Source organism: Muntiacus reevesi, chromosome 9, assembly GCF_963930625.1.
Source record: "Muntiacus reevesi chromosome 9, mMunRee1.1, whole genome shotgun sequence".
Lineage (NCBI taxonomy): Eukaryota > Metazoa > Chordata > Mammalia > Artiodactyla > Cervidae > Muntiacus > Muntiacus reevesi.
Genome location: NC_089257.1, coordinates 49,836,389 through 49,863,224, shown reverse-complemented (window position 1 = coordinate 49,863,224; position 26,836 = coordinate 49,836,389). Strand labels below are relative to the sequence as shown.

The window sequence follows — 26,836 nt, the reverse complement described above, 5'->3', positions numbered from 1 at the left end:
TTCCTCTGGGTCTTCCCAGCTCACCAGGCCCGAGCACTTGACTCATGCCTCCCACCTGGGCTAGTGGTCTGTTTCACCACAGAGAATCAATATTTTTGAAGGAAAGATGTCTTATGGTTAATGATGTAGTGTCCATGTAAACTTTTTGGACTTTATAAAATATTTGTCATTTCATTAATTTATTTAGCAGTTATTTTAATGGAAATCTGTGCAAAGGTATAAAACAAGGAACCATGTTAGGAGGGGCAGAGACGCAATATAATCAAGACCTGAAATCCCAGGTAGGCGACCTATAAATGGGAGGATAAACAAAATTGCAGAGGTTCTTTCCAAAGAGTAAGGGGTTCAAGCCCCATGTTGGGCTCCCCAGTCCAGGGATCCTGCACTGGGAAGATGACTCCCTAGCACACTTAATTTTGAAGACCAGTGGGGCCTCTATTGGGAAGACCTGGAGGGCTGTAGGAAAGGGACTTCACTTCCTTCTCAAAGCAGAGATACAAAATATCACCTGCTTCGCCTGGGTCAGACCTACTTGCTGATCTCAGAGAGTCTTCCAGAGAGACAGAAGGCAACTGGGACTCTCCTTGGGGGCCATGGATGCCAGTGGCAGTTATTTTGGGGAACTCGAACTACCATGAGAATACTGATGCTAGCAACACCATTTTGGAATCTTCCCTCTAGCCTATTAATACCAGGAGCTTACCTGCCTACCAGCCCTTCGGCACCATTCCTGGGACCCTGCCCTCCCCAGGCCAAGCAGCCAGCTGTTAATATAGAGGGGTACAGACACACCCACCAGCTGGTCCAGGACCTGACCCTACCCACCAGTGGGGTGATATCAACCCCAGGACCCCCCAGGCAGTGACCCCACTCAACCACAAGTCATGACTGTCCTCTAAACTTCTGCTCCCTGCAGCCTGCTGCCCTGGTGTCTGGCCCTCCCCACCAGCCCATTGGCACCAGCCCCAGGTCCTACAGCCAGCCGTGCCAGGACTTAGCCCTACCCACCAGCAGCCAGCAGCCTCCGTGTGAGGCAGGGTCTACAGCCTACTGCTCAGGAACCAGCCCCACCTACTAGCATACCCACAGTAGTTGACCCCACCACAACAGAAGGGCCCACTCAGCCTACATTTGGGGCACCCCAGGTCATACCTCCTGTGACCCGAGGGGAGTGTGCTACTGAGCCCCAAAGGATGTTTCCTGCATAAGACTGCTTTTCAAAGATCGGGAAATATAACCAATCCACCTAATATGTACAAATAAGCACAGAGAATTAGGCAAAATAAGGTGTGACTAATGAAGGAACAAGTTAAAACCCTCAAGACAGAGTAGAGCTAGGCAGTCTACTCAATAAAGAATTCTAGGTAATGATCATAAAGATGCTCAACAAACTCAGGAGGATGGATGAACCCAGTGAAAAGTTTAACAAAAAGTTTAAAAATATAAAGGCAAATCTGAAGAATACAATAACTGAAATTAAAAATACACTGGAAGGAATCAATGGTAGATTGAATGATACAGAAGAATGGATTAGTGACAGGAAGACAGAGTAGTGAAAATCACCAAGTTGAACTGCGAAAAGAAAAAAGAATTTTAAAAAATGAGTGCAAGAGACCTCTTGGATAACCTGAAGCATTATTAGCATATGGGTTCCAAAAGGAGAAGAGAGAGTAAGGGCAGAGAATTTATTTGAAGTTATTGTAACTGAAAACTTGCCTAAACTGGGAAAGGAAACACACATCCAGGTCCAGGAAGCACAGAAAATCTCAAACAAAAGCAACCCAGAGAGGTCCACACCAAGAAACATTGAAACTAAAATGGCAAAAATTAAAGAGAGAACGTTAAAAGCAGCAAGGCAGAAACAACTCGGTGCATATAAGGGAAACTTCTGTAAGACTGTCAGCTGACTTTTCAGCAAAAGCTTTGCAAGCCGGAAGGGAGTGGCATCATATATTATATTTAAAGTAAAGAAAGGGGAAAACCTACAACAATATCCTGTTAGGCTTCCTGTAAAGCTTTCCTCATTTTGCCTAATTCTCTGCACTTTCTTGTACGTATTACGTAGGTTGGTTACATTTCCTGATCTTTAAGAGCAAGTTTTACAGACAAGCAAAGGCTAATAGAGTTCAACACCACAGAACCAGTTTTCCAGGAAATGTTTCCAAGAATGACTTCTGTAAGTGCGAAAGACTACAACTAGAAATGGAAAAATAATGAAAGGAAAAAAATCTCATTGGTAAAGGCAAATATACAGTAAGGGTAGTAGATCAACCACTTACAAAGCTAGTAGGAAGGTTAAAAGACAAAAGTAAGGAAATCATCTATATCTACAAAGTAGCTATGGGATACAAAAAACAAAAGTATGTATCAGTTCAGTTCAGTTGCTCAGCTGTGTCTGACTCTTTGCCACCCCATGAACTGCAGCACACCAGGCCTCCCTGTCCATCACCAACTCCCGGAGTTTACTCAAACTCATGTCCATTGAGTCAGTGATGCCATCCCACCATCTCATCCTCTGTTGTCCCCTTCTCCTCCTGCCTTCAATCTTTCCTAGAATCAAGGTCTTTTCAATTGAGTGAGTTCTTCACATCAGGTGGCCAGAGTATTGGAGTTTCAGCTTTAGCTTCAGTCCTTCCAATAAATATTCAGGACTGATTTCCTTTAGGATGGACTCGTTGGATCTCCTTGCAGTCCAAGGGACTCTGAAGAATCTTCTCTAGCACCACAGTTCCAAAGCATCAATTCTTCGGTGCTCAGCTTTCTTTATAGTCCAACTCTCACATCCATACATGACTACTGGAAAAAGTATATATATTATGATGCTAAAAACATTAAATGTGTGCAAGGGAGTAAAATGCAAGGTTGTTAGGGTTTGTTGTTATTGTTCAGTCACTTAAGTCATGTCTGACCCTTTGCCACCCCATGGACTGCAGCACGCCAGGTTTCCTTGTCCTTTACCATCTCCCAGAGTTTGCTCAAATTCATGCCCATTGAATTGGTGATGCCCTTCAACCATCTCATCCTGTTGTCCCCTTCTCAGTCTTTCCTTCTTTCCCAGCATCAGAGTCTTTGCCAGTGAGTCGGCTCTTTGCATCAGATTGCCAAAAGTATTAGAACTTCAGCAACAGTATGAGTCCTTCCAATGAATATTCAGGGTTGATTTCCTTTAAGATTGACTGGTTTGATCTCTTCGCTGTCCAAGGAACTCTCGAGAGTTTTCTCCAGTACCACAGTTCAAAAGCATCAATTCTTCAGTACTCAGCCTTCTTTATGGTCCAAATCTCACATCAGAATACTAGAATCTCTATCAAAATACCAATGGGATCTTCCAAGAACTAGAACAAATAATTCTAAAGTTTGTTTGGAAATACAAAAGACCCTGAGTAGGCAAAAGAATCTTGGGAAAGAAGAATGGTACTGGGAGGTATCATGATTTCAAGCTATACTACAAAGCTACAGTAACCAGAACAGTATACTACTGGTAAAAAACAGACATATAAATCAGGGGAACAGAATAGAGAACCTAGAAATGAACCCTGTGTTGGAGGAGTCAGGAATATACAAAGAGGAAACTACAGCCTCTTTAATAAATGATGCTGGGTTAGCCAGACAGCTGCATGCAAAAGGATCAAACTAGGTTATAAACCATTCCATATACAAAAATAAACTCAAAATGGATTAAAGACTTGAATGTAAGACCTGAAACTTTAAAAATGCTAGAAGAAAATAAGTGCAGTATGCTGTTTGACTTTGTTTATGTTTTGGGTCTGTCTGCTAAGGCAAGATAAACAAAGCAAAAATAAACAGATGGAACTATGTGAAGCTGAAAAGCATTTGCACAGTGAAGGAAACTATCAACAAAATGAAAATGCTGCCTAATGAGTGGAAGAAGATGTTTGCAAATGACATATCTGAAAAGGGGTTAATGTCCAAAATATGTAAAGAACTCATATAGCTCAATATCAAAAAAGCAATCTTGCTAAAAAATGGGCAGAGGGTCTGAATAAACATTTTTCCCAAAATCCAGATGGTGAACAGCCACATGAAAAGATGCTCAACATTAGTAATGATCAGGTAATGTAAATCAAAGGTGCTATGAGTTATTTCCTCAGAATGGCTGTTGTCAAAAAGATAATAACAAATTATTGCTAAGGATGTGGAGAAAAATGGAACTTTTATGCACTGTTGGTGGGAATATAAATTGGTTCAGCCACTATGGAAGACAGTACGAAGATTCCTTAAAAAAAAAAAAAAATAGGACTTCTACTGTTTGATCCAGCAGTCTGACTTCTGGGTATTTTTCCAAAGAAAACAAACACTAATATAAAACAATATTTGCACCCCTGAGTTCATTGCAGTATTATTTACCATAGTCAAGATATGGAAGCATTCATTGACAGATGAATGGATAAAGAAGATGTGATTAGTATATATTAGTCATCTATAAGAAAAATTAAATATTGCCATTTGTGACAACATGGATGGACTTCGAAGGTGTTGCTAAGTGAAATAAATCATATAAAGACAAATACTGTATGATTTCACTTATATGTTGAATATAAAAAATGAAACAAATGAGCAGACATAAAACACAAATAGTACCATGGATACAGAGGACCAACAGGTGGTTGCCAACCCAGAGGGTGGTAAAGGGATGAATAAAATAGGTGAGGGAGATTAAGAGGTGTATATTTCCAGTTACAAAATAAATTAGTCGTATGAATGAAATGTGCAGCATGGAGATTATAGTAAAGAAGTGTATGCTATCTTTGTGTAGTAGCAGATGGTAACTGATTATGGGCATCATTTTGTAATGTATAAGAATATTGAACAACTATGTTGTGCACCAGAAAGTATTAGTAACATAGTGTTGTAGGTCAGTTATACTTCAAAAAAACATGAAAGAGATCAGATTTGTGGTTACCAAAGGTGGAGGAGGAGGAATTGAATGAAAGTGGTCAAAAGATAAAGACTTTCTAGTAAGTGATAGGATATAATGCACAAAGTGAATAACAAGCACTGCTGTGTGTATATATACATGTTGCTAAGTGAATCCTATGAATTCTTATCACAAGGAAAAAAACTTCCTTTTATTTTGTATCCATATGAGATGAAAGATGTTCACTAAATGTTTTGTTGTAGTCATTTCATGATAGATGTAAGTCAAATTGTTATGCTGTACATCTTAAACTTATATAATGTCATATGTCAATCTTGTCTCAACAGACTGGAAAATAGAAAGTATTTAATACCACTGAATGATACTTTTAAATTGATTAAGATGTTAAATTTCATGTTTTAAAATTTATCACCAGAAAAAAATTGGAAAAAATACATAATATAAAATGTAGTAACTTAATCATGTTTAAATATACTGTTGAGTGGCATTAAGTTAAACACTCTGTGGTGAAGCAGTCACCACTCTCCATTTCCAGAACTGTTTTATTCATTCCCTGCTTGAACTCTATACTCATTAATAACAACTTTGAATTCTCCTTTCCCCTCAGTCTCTGGTAACCTCTGTTCTCCTTTCTGTCTCTGTGAATTTGCCTATTTTAGGTCCTTCATATCTGTGGAGTCATATAATACTTGTTGTTTTATATGTTATTTATTTTATTCAGAATAGTCACCAAGATTTATCCACAGTATAGCAAGTATCAGAATTTAGTTTCTCGTTTAAGGGTAAATGATACCCCATTTTATGTATATACTACATTTTGTTGAGCTATTCACCCATCAGTGAACATCTGGATTATTTTCACTTTTTGACTATTCTGAATAATGCTGCAGTGAGCATGTGTGTGCCAATATCTCTAAGGTCTTGCTTTTAATTCTTTTGGAAATATATCCAAAAGATGACATTGCTGGATCATTTTGGGCAAATCATATGGGCACTTTATGTTTAATTTTTTGAAGAGAACTATTTTTGGAATATATTTTATTTGAACCTGGTCAGTATTGCTTATATCTATTCTTACTTTCTCAGCCTATATCATGAGAAAGTATGATAGCTAGGTATGATACAGTATGATAGCTAGGTCAGATTACATATACTATTTTTTCCTAATCCTCTGTGGCTTTGGTTGTCTGCTTTGTTAGTTTGTCTTCCAACCACTTTTTTAAAAATTTATTTTTTATTGAAGTATAGTAGGTTTGCAATGTTGTATTAGTTTCTGCTGTAGAGCAAAGTAATTAAGTTTTATATACAGATACTTTTCATACTCTTTTCTGTTATGGTTTATTACAGGATATCGAATATAGTTCCCTGTGCTATAGAGTAGGACTTTGTTGTTTATCGATTCTATATATAATAGTTTACACCTACTAACCTGAGACTTCCAACCCATTCCTCTGCCACTCCCCCCAGCCACCCTTGGTAAACATAAGTCTTCTCTATGTTTAATGTGTTTCTGTTTCGTGAATAAGTTCATTTATGTCATATTTTACATTCCACATATAAGTCCCATCACTTTCTGATTTGTCAGTACCCTGGGAATCTGTCAAGATCTAAATACTACTACTTTGATAAATAATGGAGTTAAAAGATGATAGTAAATTGTTATTGCTGTTGTTCAGTTGCTAAGTCGTGTGGGACTCTTTGTGACCTCAGGGACTCTTGCATACCAGGCTCTGTGTCCTCCACTATCTCCCTGAATTTGCTCAGATTCATGTCCATTGGGAGAAGGCAATGGCACCCCACTCCAGTATTCTTGCCTGGACAATCCCAAGGATGGAGGAGCCTGGTAGGCTGCAGTCCATGGGGTCACTGAGAGTTGGATACGACTGAGCGACTTCACTTTCACTTTTCACTTTCATGCATTGGAAAAGGAAGTGGCAACCCACTCCAGTGTTCTTGCCTAGAGAATCCCAGGGATGGGGGAGCCTGGTGGGCTGCCGTCTATGGGGTCGCACAGAGTTGGACATGACTGAAGCGACTTAGCAGCAGCAGCATGTCCATTGAGTCAGTGATGCTGTCTTAATCATTTCATCCTCTGCCACCCCCTTTTCCTTTTGCCTTCAGTCTTTCCCAGGATCAGAGTCTTTTCCAAGGCATCTGTTCTTCACATCAGGTGGCCAAAGTACCAGAGCTTCAGCAACAGTCCTTCCAATGAATATTCAGGGTTGATTTCCTTTAGGATTGACTGGTTTGACCTCCTTGCAATCCAAGGGATTCTCAAGAACTTTCTCCAGTACCACAATTCGAAAACATCAATTCTTTGGCATTCAGCCTTCGTTATGGTCCAGCTCTCACATCCATATATGACTACTGGAAAAACCATTGCTTTGACTAGACGGACCTTTGTTGGAAAAGTGATGTCTCTGCTTTTTAAATGCTGTCTAGATTTGTCATAGCTTTCCTTCTAAGGAGTAGGTGTCTTTTAATTTCATGGCTGCAGTCACTGTCTATAGTGATTTGGGGGCTCAAGAAAAGATCTGTCATTGCTTCCACTTTTTCTCCTTCTATTTGCTGTGGAGTGATGGACCTGGATGCCATGATCTTAGTTTTTAGAATGTTGAGTTTCAGGCCAACTTTCTCACTCTCCCTTTCACCCTCATCAAGAGACTCTTTAGTTCCTTTTGACTTTCTACCATTAGAGTGGTATCATCGGCATGTCTTTGGTTGTTGATATTTCTTCTGGCAATCTTGATTCCAACTTGTGATTCATTCAGCCCAGCATTTTACATGACGTATTCTGCATGTAAGTTAAATAAGCAGGGTGAAAATATACAGCTTTGATGTGCTCCTTTCCCAGTTTTGAACCAGTCTTTTGTTCTATGTCTGGTTCTAACTATTGCTTCTTGACAGAATTTCCCGCAGTTTGTTGTGATTCACACAAAAGCTTTAGTATAGTCAATGAAGCAGAAGTAGATGTTTCTCTGAAACTCCCTTGCTTTGTCCATGATCCAGCAAATGTTGGCAATTTGATCTCTGGTTCTTCTGCCTCTTCAAAGCCCAGCTTGTACATCTGGGAGGTCTTAGTTCATGTACTGTTGAAGCCTAGCTTGAAGAATTTTGAGCATAACCTTGGTAACATGTTAGATGAGCCCAATTGCGTAGTAGATTGAACATTCTTTGGCATTGCCCTTCTTTGGATTGGAATGAAAACTGACCTTTTCCAGTCCTGTGGCCACTGCTGAGTTTTCCAAATTTGCTGACATATTGAGTGTAACACTTTAACAGTGTCATCTTTTCAGATTTTAAATAGCTTAGCTGGAATCCGGTCACTTCCACTTCCTTTGTTTTAGTAATGCTTCCTAAGATGCTCTAGACTTTGTACTCCAGGATGTCTAGCTTTAGGTGAGTGACCACACCATCATGATAGTAAATTAGAAAGCCAAAAATATAATTGATTGATATTAAAACTCAAAACAAAAGATGTGCAAAATAGGCCGATCTAAAATATATATATGTAAGAAAAGAAGAAAAAAAACATTAATATACTGCTTCAGGATTGAGATAGGCAATATATCTGCAGGTTTAGAGGATATTAACAATAAAGAGTAAAATATTTTATGCAGTTTAAACATGTAAACTTTGAAAAATCTAAGTGAGGCAGATTATTTGTTAAACAAAACATAAATTGTCAGAATGAAATTAAGCTGTAGAAAACCTGAACAAATTGATAACGAATGAATTGAAAAAAGAAAAAAGTAATACTATCCAAGTCATCAGTGTTTATTTACATCACCAGTAATAAGTCATGTTAATAGAGTTCACCTCTTGATAATGATACAGTGAGAAAGACCTCTACTTCTGTGACATTTTTCCTGGGATCCATAACAGCAGTAGAGATGTGAGAACACATCAGACAAACCCAAATTGCAGGACATTCTACCACATTTCGAACCAATACTTTTAAAAAGTATCAAGTTAGGGGGGGAAAAGAGGAAAAAAAGAAAAGCAAAGATTAACATTCATGGATCATAGGAGACTAAGGAGTCATGACACCAAATGCATTTGGTATCCTGAAATAGAAAAGGCACATAGGTGGACAGATAAGAATCTGAATGGAATCTGTAGCTTAATATTTTACTGATGGCAGTTTCTTAATTGGGCCAAACGTACCATGACTATATAATATGTTTAGAGGAAACCGGTAAAGAATATCAGTTCAGTTCAGTTCAGTCGCTCAGTCGTGTCTGACTCTTTGCGATCCCATGAACTGCAGCATGCCAGGCCTCCCTGTCCATCACCAACTCCCGGAGTCCACCCAAACTCATGTCCATTGAGTCGGTGATGCCTTCGAACCATCTCATCTTCTGTCGTCCCCTTCTCCTCCTGCCTTCAATGTTTCCCAGCATCAGGGTCTTTTCAAATGAGTCAGCTCTTTGCATCAGGTGGCCAAAGTATTGGAGTTTCAGCTTCAACATCAGTCCTTCCCATGAACACCCAGGACTGATCTCCTTTAGGATGGACTCGTTGGATCTCCTTACAGTCCAAGGGACTCTGAAGAGTCTTCTCCAACACCACAGTTCAAAAGCATCATTTCTTTGGTGCTCAGCTTTCTTTATAGTTCAACTCTCACATGCATACATGACTATTGGAAAAACCATAGCCTTGACTAGTTGGCAAAGTGATGTCTCTGCTTTTTAATATGCTGTCTAGGTTGGACATAGCTTTCCTTCCAAGGAGTAAGCATCTTTTAGTTTCATGGCTGCAATCACCATCTGCAGTGATTTTGGAGCCCCAAAAAATAGTCTGACACTCTTTCCCCATCTATTTGTCATGAAGTGATGGGACCTTATGCCATGATCTTAGTTTTCTGAATGTTGAGCTTTAAGCCAACTTTTTCACTCTCCTCTTTCATTTTCATCAAGAGGCTCTTTAGTTCTTCTTCACTTTCTGCCATAAGGTTGGTGTCATCTGCATATCTGAGCTTATTGATATTTCTCCCAACAGTCTTGACTCCAGCTTGTGGTTCTTCCAGCCCAGCATTTCTCATGATGTACTCTGCATATAAGTTAAATAAGCAGCTTTTTTCTAAGTCTAAAATTATTCTAAGGTAAAAATTTGTTTAAATAGTTAAGAAAAGATTTGTTAAAGATTTGTCATAAAAAGGGGCAGCATGCCCATATTATTGGCCTACTGCCCTTTCTAGTGTAGCTCATTAACAAGCAACAGATAATTCTTAAATTGTTGTAACAATTCTAAAATATTGAAAATACAGAACTGAAAGCATCGCAGTGAATTATATGATAGCAGCATCACTTTGAGCAGTAATACAGAAAATCTAACGAAGATAGCAAAGAAGAACAAATAATGTATATAAAACCTAAACAAAGCATTGGATTGTAGGGTTTTCTAAAACTACCCAGATAATAGGAATGACTTTCAGGTTTTTTCTACTGATTTTAAAGATGTAGAAAGCAGAACAAATATTAATAATGTGTTATCCCCCCATGTATCTGTCATAAATAAGCTATTAAGAGAGGAAGAATAAATATTTCTACTTGGCAGATTGTTTTTGTGAGCTAGGCCTCTTCTCTCACTTCTTACTCCCATTTCTTTTCCTCAATCACCTGCCTTTCTCTTTCAAAGTTGAATGTTCTTAGATTCAGTTTTTTAGATTCTCTAATCCTGAAGCATCCTTTGGTTTCAGTAGGGAAAATGGAGGGAAGGTTTCCTTCAGTTGAGTCAGGTGGTTGGAATGGTGAAACTAGGCAGGGAAGGGTAAACCCAAACTAAAGAGCTACTTATGTGATGACTCATAAGAGTCAAAATTGAGTAGCTGCTGGCAGAAAGCAGAAGAAAGGTGTAGATAAGGTGTGTGTGTGTCTGTGCGTGCACTACAGCTGCACAGGTTGCAAACTGTGCAGTTTCTTTAATTGCATACTAATGTAATTCAGTCTTTAGTGAGTAAAACTACTCAATATGAGTACCAGTTCTAATAACATGGTGTAATAAGTGATGTTTGTAATATGCAATGTGTATATAAAAAGGCCAACCTAGATGATTGTGCTTGTTCATAGTTACATGTCTCCATCTTCAACCTCAATGTATTTATGTTTGTTACAGATTAGAAAATCATTTCATTTTATTTGCTAAAATTGTGTGTAAACTGATAGTTTCTAGTAACTCAGTAAGCTTGAAAGGGTTCTCCTATGAGGAAATTAGATGCGTTTTAACAATGTTTGTTTGTTTGTTTGTTTAACTTGCTTCTTCGTTTTTGCTTGTTTGACATATTTTTAGGGTCTTGGTTGTATTCTGCATAGTTGAAGATAATGAACCAGTGATGATATTGGAAAATTCTCATAATTCAAATATGAAGCAGATTTTCAGGACCTGCTTTAGTTCTAGCTCTAAACTCTAAAATACGTAAGAGATACACAGTTTATTTTACACGTCTCTAAGTAAATGCTTGGTGGGTACCAAAGAATATTCTTACGTCAGTGTTGGATGTCTTGTTTCTAAAATGGTCAGCCCTAGGTGAAATCAGTGACCAATTGTGAGTCAGTCATCTTTCAAAGTGACTTCTGAGGGTGTCAACCCTTGAGTACCTCTGCTTCATAGTTGTGGCTTAAAGCTTTTTACCAAGTAGAAAAAAAAAATTATCTAAAAGGATGTTAAGACTTTATATGTAAATGACCTGGGGAAAAATAACAGACATTGACAACTTCATATTTAATCCTTTCTTAAGCACAGAATTAAAGTGAAGGAGAAAAAACTATATAGAAAATGGAGAGACAGGGAAGGTGCAAGGAAGGAAGAAGACTGAGTAGGATGGAAGAAGCAAATCAGTGTTAGCTGAAAGTTCTGACTGTTCTCTAAGTGTATTTCAACCATTGCCTTTTGGTGCTTGATTATTTTTTTTCTGAAATGTCAGTCAATTCCATATCTTTGAAAAGAGAGAATTCTTTGAATGTTGCCAGCTGTCACAAATCAAACTCACAGCAAGACTCTTCACCCCCATTAGGATGATTACTTTCCAAAAAATGGGAGATGGCAAGTATTAACAAGGATGTGGAGAATTTGGAACTCTTGAGCACTGTTGGTGGGAGTGTAAAATGGTCCAGGTACAGTGGAAAACAATATGGCAGTTTTTCAAAAAATTAGACAATAACATTACCATATGATCTGGCAGTTCCACTTCTGGATAAATACACAAAATAATTGAAAGCAGAGTCTTAAGGAGATACTTGTACACCCATGTTCAGAGCAGTATTATCCACAATAGCTAAAAAGGGTAAGTTACCCAAGGGTCCATTGATTAATGAATGGAAAAAGAAAATGTGGCATTTACATAAGTGAAACATTGGCCTTAAAAAAGAAAGAAATTTTTAAAAAAGGAAATCTTGTCACCTGAATCAACGTGAATAATATGAATGAATGTTGAGGTTCACTGAGCGCTTGTACTTAGGTAAGATCTCTAAAGCAGTAACATACTTAGAAAGGAAAATGGTGTTTGCCACGGCCCAGGGCCTGGGGGGATGGACGGCTGGAGGAAATGGTGAGATGTTCAATGGATGTAGAATTTAAGTCATGGATAAAGTTCTAGACATCTGTTGCGTATCAGTGTGAACATAGTTAACACTATTGAACTGTACTGTTAAAAATACTTCAGTTCAGTTCAGTTGCTCAGTTGTTTTCGACTCTATGTGACCCAATGGACTGCAGCATGCCAGGCCTCCCTGTAAATCGCCAACTCCCGGAGTTTACTCAAACTCGGTGTCCATGGAGTCGGTGATGCCATCCAACCATCTCATCCTCTGTTGTCCCCTTCTCCTCCTGCCTTCAATCTTTCCCAGCATCAGGGTCTTTTCCAATGAGTCAGTTCTTCGCATCAGGTGGCCAAAGTATTGGAGTTTCAGCTTCAGCATCAGTCCTTCCAATGAATATTCAGGACTGCTCTCCTTTAGGATGGACCAGTTGGATCTCCTTGCAGTGCAAGGGACTCTCAAGAGTCTTCTCCAACACCACAATTCAAAAGCATCAATTCTTCGGCACTCAGCTTTCTTTATAGTACAACTTTCACATCCATACATAACTACTGGAAAAACCATAACTTTGACTAGATGACCATCTGTTGGCAAAATAATGTCTCTGCTTTTTAATATGCTGTCTAGGTTGGTCATAACTTTTCTTCCGAGGAGCAAACGTCTTTTAATTTCATGGCTGCAGTCACCATCTGCAGTGATTTTGGAGCCCCCCAAAATAGTCTGTCACTGTTTCCATTGTTTCCCAATCTGTTTGCCATGGAAGTGATGCCATCAAGATTGCCGGGAGAAATATTAAAAACCTCAAATATGCAGATGACACCACCCTTACGGCAGAAAGTGAAGAGGAACTGAAAAGCCTCTTGATGAAAGTGAAAGAGGAGAGTGAAAAAGTTGGCTTAAAGCTCAGCATTCAGAAAACTAAGATCATGGCATCTGGTCCCATCACTTCATGGGAAATGGATGGGGAAACAATGGAAACAGTGTCAGACTTTATTTTGGGGGGCTCCAAAATCACTGCAGATGGTGACTGCAGCGAGGAAATTGAAAGACACTCCTTGGAAGGAAAGTTATGACCAAACTAGATAGCATATTAAAAAACAGAGACAGTACTTTGCCAGCAAAAGTCCATCTAGTCACGGTTATGGTTTTTCCAGTGGTCATGTGTGGATGTGAGAGTTGGACTGTGAAGAAAGCTGAGTGCCAAAGAATTGATGCTTTTGAACTGTGGTGTTGGAGAAGACTCTTGAGAATCCCTTGGACTGCAAGGAGATCCAACCGGTCCATCCTAAAGGAGATCAGTCCTGGGTGTTCATTGGAAGGACTGATGCTGAAGCTGAAACTCCAATACTTTGGCTGCCTCATGTGAAGAGTTGACTCATTGGAAGAGACCCAGATGCTGGCAGGGATTGGGGGTGGAAGGAGAAGGGGATGACAGAGGATGAGATGGCTTGATGGCATCACCAACTCGATGGACATGAGTTTGCATAAACTCCGGGAGTTGATGATGGACAAGGAGGCCTGGCGTGCTGCGATTCATGGTGTCTCAAAGAGTTGGACATGACTGAGCGACTGAACTGAACTGAACTAATTGTTCCATGTCCCATTCTAACTGTTCTTTCTTGACCTGCATACAGATTTCTCAAGAGGCAAGTCAGGTGATCTGGTATTCACATCCCTTAAAGAATTTCCCCCAGTTTGTTGTGGTCCACATAGTCAAAGACTTTGGCGTAGGCAATAAAGCAGAAGTAGATACTTTTCTGGAACTCTCTTGCTTTTTCAATGATCTAAGGGATGTTGGTAATTTGATCTCTCGTTCCTCTGCCTTTTCTAAATCCGGATTGAACACCTGGAAGTTCACAGTTCACATACTGTTGAAGCCTAGCTTGGAGAATTTTGAGCATTACTTTGCTAGCATGTGAGATGAGTCCTATTATGTGGTAGTTTGAGCATTCTTTGCCTTTGCCTGTCTTTGGGATTGGAATAAAAACTGACCTTTTCCAGTCTGGTGGCCACTGCTGTGTTTTCCAAATTTGCTGGCATATTGAGTGCAGCACTTTAACAGCATCATCTTTTAGGATTTGAAGTAGCTCAACTGGTGATTCCATCACCTGCACTAACATTGTTCGTCGTGATGCTTCCTAAGGCCCACTTGACTTCACATTCCGGGATGTCTGACTCTAGATTGGTGATTACACCGTCGTGATTATCTGGATCATGAAAATCTTTTTTGTATAGTTGTTCTGTGTATTCTTGCCACCTCTTCTTAATATCTTCTACTTCTGTTAGGTCCATACCATTTCTGTCCTTTATTGAGCCCATCTTTGCATGAAATGTTCCCTTGGTACCTCTAATTTTCTTGAAGAGATCTCTAGTCTTTTCCTTTCTATTGTTTTCCTCTATTTCTTTGCGTTGATCACTGAGGAAGGCTTTCCTCTTCTCTCCTTGTGATTCTTTGGAACTCTGCATTCAAATGGACATATCTTTCCTTTTCTCCTTTGCCTTTCACTTGACTTCTTTTCATAGGTATTTGTAAGGCTTCCTCAGATAACCATGTTACCTTTTTGCATTTCTTTTCTTGGGGATGGTCTTGATCCCTGCCTCCTGTACAGTGTCACAAACCTCTGTCCCTAGTTCTTCAGGCACTATGTCTATCAGATCTAATCCCTTGAACCTATTTGTCACTTCTGCTGTATAAATATAAATAGTTAAATAGTTAAGTTGGATTAATCTCAAAAACATACAAGCAGCTCATGCAGCTCAATACCAGAAAAATAAGCAACCCAATCAAAAAATGGGCCAAAGAACTAAACAGACATTTCTCCAAAGAAGACATATGGATAGCTAACAAACACGTGAAAAGATGTTCAACCGCACTCATTATCAGAGAAATGCAAGTCAAAGCCACAATGAGATACCATCTCATGCTGGTCAGAATGGCTGCTATCAAAAAGTCTACAAACAATAAATGCTGGAGAGGGTGTGGAGAAAAGGGAACCCTCTTACACTGTTGGTGGGAATGGAGACTAGTACAGCCACTATGGAGAACAGTGTGGAGATTCCTTAAAAAACTGGAAATAGAACTGCCATATGACCCAGTAATTCCACTGCTGGGCACACACACCGAGCAAACCAGAATTGAAAGAGACATGCGTACCCCAATCTTCTTTGCAGCACTGTTTACAGTAGCTACGACATGGAAGCAACCTAGATGTCCATCGGCAGACGAATGGATAAGATAGTTGTGGTACATATACACAATGGATTATTACTCAGCTATTAAAAAGAACACATTTGAGTCAGTTCTAATGAGGTTGGTGAAACTTTAGCCTATTATACAGAGTGAAATAAGTCAGAAAGAGACACCAGTACAGTATTTTAACACATACATATGGAATTTAGAAAGATGGTAATGACGACCCTATGTGCAAAGATAGCAAAAGAGACACAGGTATAAAAAACAGACTTTTGGACTTGTGGGAGAAGTCAAGGGTGGGATGATTTGTAAGAATAGCATTGAAACATGTATATTACCATATGTGAAATAGATGACCAGTCCAAGTTTGATGCGTGAAACAGGACTCTCAAAGCTGGTACACTGGGATAACCCATAAGGATGGGATGGGGAGGGAGGTGAGAGCGGTGTTCAGCATGGAGGGACACATGTACACCTATGACTAATTCATGTCGATGTATGGCAGAAGCTACCACAGTATTGTAAAGTAATTAGCCTCCAATTAAAATAAGTGATTTAAAAAATATATCGGAGAGAGCATGACTGACATAGATTTTGCTACACAAAATTTTAAGAAAAATAGTTAATGTGGCAAATTGTTATATACTTGTACTACAGTTAAAAAAATCCAAGAAATAATTTATAAAGAGGCCTGCTTGCCAAGATAATAATGATTTTTATGATTTGGGTTGGGGTCCTGGCATTGAAAAATTTTAAAAGCCTCCCAAGGTGATTCTACAGCAGGTTTGGGAACCATTGAAATAAATAGACAAACAAACAAAAAAAACCCATAGAAACTTTTTTAAAAGAATTTTAAGAAAAGCTGCAAAGTAGATGATGTCATGTGATCTTGTAAATAATTTTTTTCCTGGAAATTAAGTATTGTTTGGTTCACCTACAGTTAAATTCTACTTACTAAATAATCATTTAATAATTCAGCCATAAGAGTTGAAATCAGAGAACCCTTTTAACAGTAAATTGAAGAAATTTGTAAAAAGAGAAGAATCATGCTGTCTGGTGGATGATTTTCATCAATGCCTACATTATAAAAATTTTTAAATCTACTTTTAACCCTGTATATATATAATTAAGTGGTATATATATAATTAAGTAACATTTATTTAACCTAAACTTTGGCTTATTTGAAAAAGTAAATGCTATTCAACTAGAATTATGCTTGTTCTTTTATACTTGTAACAGTTTTTATTACATATATCCTTATTGTCACTTTCTAGGTTTTCAAAATAAAATTTGTCTCTAGCTTTTTGTTGATACTAGTATTTATATATGAGAATTATAAATGGTGAATATATTTGATGCAAAAGGTAAGGGGTAAGGGGAGTACTGAGACATTTTTTGTCATTATAAGGTTTTAGAAAGTATGGTGCAAATCAGGAGTCTCAGATAAAGGTGACAGACTACTTCAGTGAAATTTTTTAATAGTACAGATATCATTTAAATTTTCTGAGTATGGAATTTCTACCTTAAATATATGCAAATATAAAGTTCTTTCTTTGAAAAGTTTTTCGTCCTTAGCATTGCAAAATATCTATTGGCAGTATATAAACTTGAAATAGCAGACTGTTCTTTTTTTAGTAGCTGTTTTCCTGCAGATGTGACTTTGACAGAGGAAGGTTTTGTGTGTGTGTGTGCTCCCAGCAAGGTAATCAGCAGTAGAAGTAAAGACAGCTGTCATTTGTGAAATGAACTCTGTTCAGTTTTGATACAGAATGTGTACAGCTATTTAAATGTAATTTCTGGTATTCATATAATGTTGTTTGGTTTTTGAAGCTCCTCTAGGTAAATTTTAGAAATAAACTTTTGAGTACTTTAATCATATCACCTCTGATTTTTGGTGGGGGGAGATAGCAAATATATTTAGTTACTGTTATAAAATGGGAGATGAAAAATTGATGGTAACATTTCCTATATCTGATTATCACATGACATTAGAAAAACAGGATATGTTATAATCAAATATTATTTATTACAAAATCTTGAAAATGCTTTGTAAATACTTTCTTCTTATATATGTTACAGTGTACACTTTCTGATCACATTTTGAATTTGATACTAAGGAAGAATTAAGTTGCTTTATAGGCTAAATAAAGTATTCAAAATTTTATTTGAATTTGTATTAAAGATTAATATTTCATTGAATAGGAATTTGACCCAGGCTTACGTACATATGTGCATATGCTTCCAACTCTTGTCCTGACATTTGCCTTTTTGCATTTTTTCTTTGTTGTGCTTCAGTCTCTGTTGTAATCCAGAATGCAAAAAGAACTTCCGGGAAGGACACCGTATGTAGTACTTTAAAAATGTGCAAATAGGAATACAGTCATCAGTCAGTGACTGAGGATAACTGAATTCAATTTTGCTGATGCTTGAATTGTCTAATGTCCTGTCTTTCAGTGAGACCAACATTTGGCATTTAATATTTGAGATTGTGGGTGAGGTGAAAGGAAAGGTGAATTCTAATAATGAATCAAGGCAGGAACTGAAGGAGGCTTTGTTTGTTTCTTTAACTTGTTTTGTAATAAAATCAGTTGTTTCAGTGAATAGCCAGGTTGTAGTGACATGAGAAATTGCACGTTGCTTGTGGGATACAGAACGACATAAGAACAGCCAAAATTCTTTTCATTTATCACGAATTCCAGAAAGAGAACTTTTGACCAGAAGTATCACATTCTTTTTTTTTTTTTTTTTTTAAAGCTAAACACTATTCATTCCTTAGGGAATACAGCATTCCAACTTTACTCGAAATCCCAAATGGAATCATATTGCATGATTGTAGTCAGGAAAAAAATGTGTAAATAGCACCCAAGAGAAACTCTTAAGGCTGCTTTACCAAGGTTAAATACAACTTTGTGACTCTAAGCAAGTACATAACTAATTCTCTCTCTCCTCTCCTCCTAGTAGCCACCCCTAATTTGTATTGGAACTTTAATTCAGAGTTCATAAACTTTTAGTCTGATTGGAAAAGAGGAATGTCAGTGGGTTAACATGCAAGTCACAAAAGTGTATAATGCCCCTTTTGTGATTTTATTTTTTATATAAGTTAAAAAAGCAAAGTAGGACCAGGATTTGCTACATACCTTTTGTTTTGCCCTGAACCTCATATGTCAATACTAAATTGGAGGTGAAGATCACTTAGATGGCCTTTTGTCTAGGTTGAACTGTTTATATTTAGCTTTCTGATCTGGACATTTAATGTCTCTGAGGACTAGTTTCCTATCTCATAAGTCCTCCTTTTTTTTTTTTTCCTAACAGAATTCCTGTCTTCTAGTATATAAGAGAAAGGCTGAATGGTATTCCAAGGCTCTGAAGATCTAAGTTAAGAAAAAGCAATATTTAAGAAATAAATAGCTTAGTATTGTTGATAATTTATATAATAGTGTCTCTAGCTACAGCAGGAGCTGAAAATGAAGTAGATTAAGACTTGAATTGCTTTGAAGGGTAGGGTAGGATTTTACTTGTTAGTGAGAGGAGGATGGGGCAGGGGGAAGTGAACAGATCAGGATAGGGTTGTAGGTAAGATGGGGACTTCCCTTATGAGAATGACCTGATAGAAGCAGAGACTCAAGGAGGTAGGAGTGGGGAAGAATGGAAATTAAAATTGCGTAAATTTATAAGCCAGAGAATGGAAGTTGAAAGTTGTATGAAGTGTGTATTTGGATTAAGTAATAAAAAATCATTATGGATTCTTGAACAGGAGACTAGCATGACCAAAGACATACTTCAGAAAGTTAACCTATCAGTGGTTCTTCATTGGAATGCTTGGAAAAGAGTATCTGAGTTTTCCCTGGCGCATAAATTCTGTCCTGGCATTGGAAATCAGCAGTTCTTAAAGAATTTACATTTTCCCACTGTGTATAATCATCTTACCTGGTATGTGACAGTCAACTTTATTTTTGTATTCTTACTTTCTGTTTCAGAGCAACATCAGAGTATAATCTTTTTTTAGAAAATTTAACAGACACCTAGAGATTAAATTGAATTAAGATTCAGTCATATTTGGTGCTCCAAATGCAGATACTTCAACTAAGGTGATACTCAGATGAACAGATATTTTATTTGCACAAGTGTGTTTGTAGTGATTTCATAACTTACTTTTCTGCATGATCACCAGTAGGTTTCTTTTGATGTTATTTGGAAGATCCATCCTGACAATAGAAACATTGAAGTGTGATAGATATGTCTTAGAATAGAGATTACATGGTGTTTTCATAACGCTTGTAGCAGTATTATGTGCCTTGTAGATTTGTAGTCTTAGTATTTTTATACTAATCATTGAAGCAATAAAATAAAGTGGGGACTGTCATAGGATTTAATATGCAGAATTAGCAGGAAAGAAAAAGAAAACTTATCAGAAACAGAAAAATGTAGATATACATACTACTAATGAATAATAAGTGAGTATGTAATGTATTTCTGTGTGTGCACATAAGCCAACAGCTTTGGACCTCAGATCTTTATGTATAAAATGAGGGTAGTAGTTCTGACTCCGTCAACTTCCCAGGATGTGAGGAACAAAGGAAAGACACTGTATTTTAAGTTTACTTAAAGGACTACATAAACTTTCAACATACTGCCCAAATATATTTATTATCAATATTATTATGATTACTTCTGAAAACACACATCATATATTGTAGCTCTTTATTAAAAAGATGATTTATAGAGTAGATTAGAATCGCCAGTACTTGGGATAGGAGTGTACATTTCAGGAATTAATTGAATGTTTTTTATTTAAGAGAAAAACATCTAAAAGAATATTTGATTTATTTGCTCACTGCAAATAAATTTGCCAGGGATTCCTGTAACGATGGTGAAATTATCCATGTCATAATTACAATAATAATGTGAAACAAACACAAAAGTTGATACAAACTCTGGATAGATGAACTTCTTTCTCATGTCCCTGGTCAGGGAACAGTGAAGTTCCTTGGGGCCTGGCAAAAGCCAATGAGCATGTTTCTGTCCTTTAAGTATGTTTTAATAGCTCAGGGCATGCAAAGATCCAATAAAATAAAGCAACCTCTGCTGAAGGTTATAGACATTGTAAACTATAGGAAACAAACTACCATGCAGAGAATGGGTAGACACAATAGGCAAGAGAATAAATACAACAAGAGCTAGAGATAATAGAAAAACCTTGAAGAAACAGTAAAACAAGTCTAAGACTCACAGATACAGAAGACAAACTAGTGATTACCAAAGTGGAGAGGAAAGAGGGGAGGGGCAAATTGAGCATATGGGATTGCGAGATACAAGCTACTATGTATAAAATAGATAAGCAACAAGAATGTACTGTATAGCATAGGCAATTATAGCCATTATCTTGTAATAACTTTTAATGGAGTATAATCTGTAAAAATGTAGAATCACTGTGCTATACAACTGAAACTAATATTGTAAGTCAGCTATATTTCAACTAAAAAAATGTTTTTTAAACCAAGTTCATTTAAAATGATTAGTGATTAGTCATTTCCAGTATGGACAACTTGTGTAATAGGAAAGAGGAACAGGGAGATTTGACAGAGACCAAATGCTTAGCAATGAAAAGATACAATAATTGAAATTAAAATGTCAGTGATTTTTATTCAACAAACTTTTGCATTCTTTCTATGTGCTACAATGTATTTCTTACTGTAGTATTGTATAATCATTTGAAGAGGGAATTAGTTAATTGGAAGAGGGATTTGTGGATACCACCCAGAAAACAGCACAGATACATGAAAAATATATATATAAAATGTTAACATGAAACCCAGAGAGTCCAACTTCTAGAAATTTTAGAGCTAGAGGAGAGAGAGAATGAATCAAAGACAATATCTGAAAGGGGGATAAAGGCTGTTAAGTTTTTGAAGATTAAGGGATATCATGAGATTTTAGATTGAAGAAACATACTGTGTTCCAAACAAGGGGCATAAAAATAAGTCCACACTTAATATGTACTATTTGTTGAGCACTTATTATTCCCCAAGCATGTTCTAAGTTCTTTACATGTATTATCTCATTTAATTCCTTCAGTAATCTTTGGGAAAATATATTCTTATTCCTACTTAAAAATTCAGGAAAACTCAGAGAAGTTAAAACCTTAAGTCCACACAACTTATAAATGATGGAGCTAGTATTTTAACTTCTGCAAATTCCCCTAGTAAAGCTGGTCAAGAAATGGTAGAAGCAGTACACACTAATAGTGTTAGAAATGTAAAGGATTTATGTTGAGATTTTTAAAAATTATAATAACAACTTCGAATAGGTTTACTCCAAAAATATGAAAAATCTGAAATAAATTTAGAATTTCTAGTTTTCTAGAAAAATATAAATGACCAAAGTTGACTGAAGGAACTAGAAAATCTAAGCAAACTCTAACTATTAAAGAAATAAATACATTTTTAAAAATGTGTATAAGAAGCATTAGTTTCAGTTATTTTACTTGTGAATTTTACCAGAATTTCTATTAGTAAGTTATGTCTGTCTTATACGAAATGTTCCAGAAAGTGACAAATTGAGTGATTTACCAATTAACACTTATCCTGCCTCTAATTTGTGTTTTTCTGCCCCACTGGAAAATAATCATTATGAGAGCAGTGATCTTGCCTTACTTACTTGCCAACTGCATCTTTAGCATTTAGAGGGATACTTGTCATGTGGTTTGTTATCAGTAAATATTTGACTGAAAAATATAGCAATATTTTAATTAAAGTCTTAAATATATTTAGAAATATTTAATAGTCATATTCTTTTTTCACCTATCATAATTCTTATAGAGAAATATTAGATGAGACAAGTTGGCCTGTATTTTTATATACTATGATTTATTCTATGCTAATATTCTTTTAATCAGTTTTAATAAAATACATGAGATTTTAAAAGCATGCCATTTTGGATGTGTTAATTAACTCAATGTGTGGGGAGTCCTTTCATGATGTATATATGTATGAAATCATTATGTTGTACACTTTTTAAATATCTTATAATTCTGTTAATTATACCTAAGTAAAGCTGGGAGGGGGATACCACCAAAATAGGTTATTATTATAAGCATGTATATTATTATTAGAGAATGATTTGTGTCAGATATGATAAATCTTTGATGCTTTAAAAAGATAATTTAGTGGAAGAAAAGGTAAAAAAAATTCCTCTTCATCTTAAGTGTTAATTTTTTCAAAATACTTGTTTTTATTTTTGGCTGCACTGGTTCCCCGTTGCTGCACACGGGCTTTCTCTAGGTGTGGAGAGCAGGGGCTACTCTCTAGGTGCAGTGCACCACCTCATTGCAGTGGCTTCTCTTGTTGCGGTTCCTGGGCTGTAGGAGGCGGGCTCAGTGGTTGTGGCACATGGGCTTAGCTGCCCCGTGGAGTGTGGGACCTTCTCAGCCCAGGAATCAAACCCCTGTCCCCTGCATTGCAAGGCGGATTCTTAACCATTGGACCACCAGGGAAGCCCCATAAGTACACAGTTTTAATGCGTTTCTCCTGTTTATACTTCATCTTGTTTTCAATATACTTAGTAAGTTTTTACCTTAATTAGAAATATTCTCTTATATTTTCTTTCTTTTTTGTACTTTACTATTTAAAGACCTATGTCAGATTTAAATGACTTTGCTTTTTTCCCTTATCTTAACCTCTTCTGTTTATTCTTTTTGCCTGTGTGTTCTGCTTCTTGCATCCTACAAATTTTACTTTCTCTGAAGATGTGCTTGCTAATTGACTTACCAAAGATTGCAACTATCTTTATCTGATTATAAGTGTCAAATTTTACTATCAGGTTTTTTTGTTTTCCTTTCATGAGTTTAAAAGAAAAGTCAGATATATTTAAGAAGTCAAGGGTTCAATTTTACCTTGTATGGGATGTGACATCTTATGTTCATTCATATTTTGTTCCTTGAAATCAGAGATTTTTCATCTTTCTGCAATCCAGAGTAACTTTATGTTGTTCAGATTCAAGTGTGAAATTTAAATGAAACAACTGGTTCCTTAAACCAAAAGGAGTTTTTGTGCTTGATAGGATTTTTAAATAGTGAAAAGAAAACATCTGTTTTCTTAAGTGCATTTAAGTTAAATTTTTGTTTTTAATTTATTTGTATTTAAAATCCAACCACAATTACTTACTTCCAGAGAGGAATTCTTAGTGAATCTAAGAGTTATTGGCATTACATCAAAATTGTGTATTAAATAAATATGTGTGGGTGTAAAATACTCTGTTCCTGGTACTTGAGAGAATTAGAAATTTTCTCTGATTTGAGTTACTTCACACTTTTACTGGCACTCATAACATGTGTTCTTGTTTAGCACTTCACACTTATTTCTGATGTATGTAGAAAATCAACCCCATCCTTTAGGTTAAAATGAAATTATATAATATTTCCTACCTGGAAAAGTTTCTCCCTTTAATTTAAAATTTAAATTTTTGGAATATTCTTAGACTATTTCTTTGAAATCATGTAAAATTATATTATTAGTAAAATTAAGATGGGTTGCTAAATTTAAAATATTCATTTTGTGTAGGATATCATAATTCTAACTTTTTATTAAATCACTGAAACCATGAGGACAAAAATTGTCAGTGTCGTGTGTTTGTGTGTGTGTTTATATTTTTGTGATGTGCATTGATGCTTGATTAGCTGCTATTTCTTAGTGCATTAAGCAGTTTTCATATGAAATAGTTATTTAAGTCACACCCATTTACAGCTGTTATAACTAATTAGCATGTATGTCTTTTTCCTGGATAAAATTAAACAGGTCAACAAGATCACCCACTTTGCTGATTAAACCCTTTGTTTCTTTTTTATCTTTTTTTTTAAAATTTAAATAGGAACTGTTAAGTATTTAAAGGATCTCTGTTGGAGAAAGAAAATGTATGTGCCAGAGAAACCATTTTTGTGTGTTTTTAGTTAGTTGAGATCTTAATATAATGGTGGTTGGTTTTTGTGATATTAAATTTCTTGATTTTTGACTTGTGTCACTGGTATTATAAAACGATTTAAAACTTTGAGACAGTTCGATCGGTAGCGGGAGCGGAGAGCGGACCCCAGAGAGCCCTGAGCAGCCCCACCGCCGCCGCCGGCCTAGTTCCCATCACACCCCGGGAGGAGCCGCAGCTGCCGCAGCCGGCCCCAGTCACCATCACCGCAACCAGGAGCAGCGAGGCCGAGACCCAGCAGCCGCCCGGCGCCCCCGCCCTCAGCGCTGCCGACACAAAGCCCGGCACGACGGGCAGCGGCGCAGGGAGCGGCGGCCCGGGCGGCCTCACAACGGCGGCGCCTGCCGGCGGGGACAAGAAGGTCATCGCAACGAAGGTTTTGGGAACAGTAAAATGGTTCAATGTAAGGAACGGATATGTTTCATCAACAGGAATGACATCAAGGAAGATGTATTTGTACACCAGACTGCCATAAAGAAGAATAACCCCAGGAAGTACCTTCGCAGTGTAGGAGATGGAGAGACTGTGGAGTTTGATGTTGAAGGAGAAAAGGGTGCGGAGGCAGCGAATGTTACAGGCCCCGGTGGAGTTCCAGTGCAAGGCAGTAAATACACAGCAGACCGTAACCATTATAGGCGCTATCCACGTCGCAGGGGTCCTCCACGCAATTACCAGCAGAATTACCAGAATAGTGAGAGTGGGGAAAAGAATGAGGGATCGGAGAGCGCTCCCGAAGGCCAGGCCCAACAGCGCCGGCCCTACCGCAGGCGGAGGTTCCCACCTTGCTACATGCGGAGACCCTATGGGCGTCGACCACAGTACTCCAACCCTCCTGTGCAGGGAGAAGTGATGGAGGGTGCTGACAACCCGGGTGCAGGAGAACAAGGTAGACCAGTGAGACAGAATATGTATCGGGGTTATAGACCACGATTCCGCAGGCCCTCCTCGCCAAAGACAGCCCAGAGAGGACGGCAATGAAGAAGATAAGGAAAATCAAGGAGATGAGACCCAAGGTCAGCAACCACCTCAACGTCGGTACCGCCGCAACTTCAATTACAGACGCAGACGCCCAGAAAACCCTAAACCACAAGAGGGCAAAGAGACAAAAGCAGCCGATCCACCAACTGAGAATTCGTCCGCTCCCGAGGCTGAGCAGGGCGGGGCTGAGTAAATGCTGGCTTACCATCTCTACCATCATCCGGTTTAGTCATCCAACAAGAAGAAATGAATATGAAATTCCAGCAATAAGAAATGAACAAAAGATTGGAGCTGAAGACCTTAAGTGCTTGCTTTTTGCCTGTTGACCAGATAACTAGAACTATCTGCATTATCTATGCAGCATGGGGTTTTTATTATTTTTACCTAAAGACGTCTCTTTTTGGTAATGACAAACGTGTTTTTTGAGAAAAAAGAAAGCCTGTTTTTTCTCAATACACCTTTAAAGGTTTTTAAATTGTTTCATATCTGGTCAAGTTGAGATTTTTAAGAACCTCATTTTTAATTTGTAATAAAAGTTTACAGCTTGATTTAAAAAAAAAAGTCAACAAACTGCAAGCTCCTGTTAATAAAGGTCTTAAATAATAAAAAAAATAAAACTTTGAGACCATGTAGTTAGATTCAGGTGTATGACTAATTTTATTAAATTTTGTTGTGATTAATTTATTTCTGTGTAGAATTTTTTCTCAGCTGGTAAAGTCATGGCATTTTAATAAAATTATAGGTGTATTTTTTATTTTCCAATAATATGCATTGTTTTATAATATCAAAAGAAAGTTGTTTTAAAACAGTTTATGTTATAATTAGTATGACTCCTGAACATTGAGAAAAATGGTGGATTATAAATGTTAAATTGATTAACATTTAATCAATTACTTTACCAGTTACTTTAATGTTCATTGATAATGTAGCAGCTGTATGTGTAGTTTGGTTAATTTAGGAATAATTCAGTTAATGACTACTTTCGAGTAGTAGAAGACTCAGAAGATCTGTAGGATTTCCCTTCTGCTGCCTCTAATTTTAGTGTAATTTTAACTGGCCTCAAATAAAGCCAATGAAGAAATGTTTTATTTTTCAATCATATAAAATACATCTGGAAGAATAAATTCACATCTGGTTCATGGATTTCCTCCATGGAGATGATCCAAATTCAGTGTCAAGATTAGAGTTTGTACTCATGGGTTTGCAGAATCTTGTACGGAATTTGAAATATTTTGTTTGGAAGTAGTTGGGGAA

At 37.2% G+C, this 26,836-nt stretch overlaps 1 protein-coding gene and 1 pseudogene across 3 annotated transcripts in view; both read left to right on the top strand.

The window, feature by feature from the left end:
• SBF2 (SET binding factor 2) overlaps positions 1–26,836 on the top strand; it is a 481,299-nt gene that overhangs the window by 130,563 nt on the left and 323,900 nt on the right. The gene's annotated exons all lie outside the window — the stretch shown is intronic.
• LOC136174508 (Y-box-binding protein 1 pseudogene) lies at positions 234–26,019 on the top strand (annotated as a pseudogene).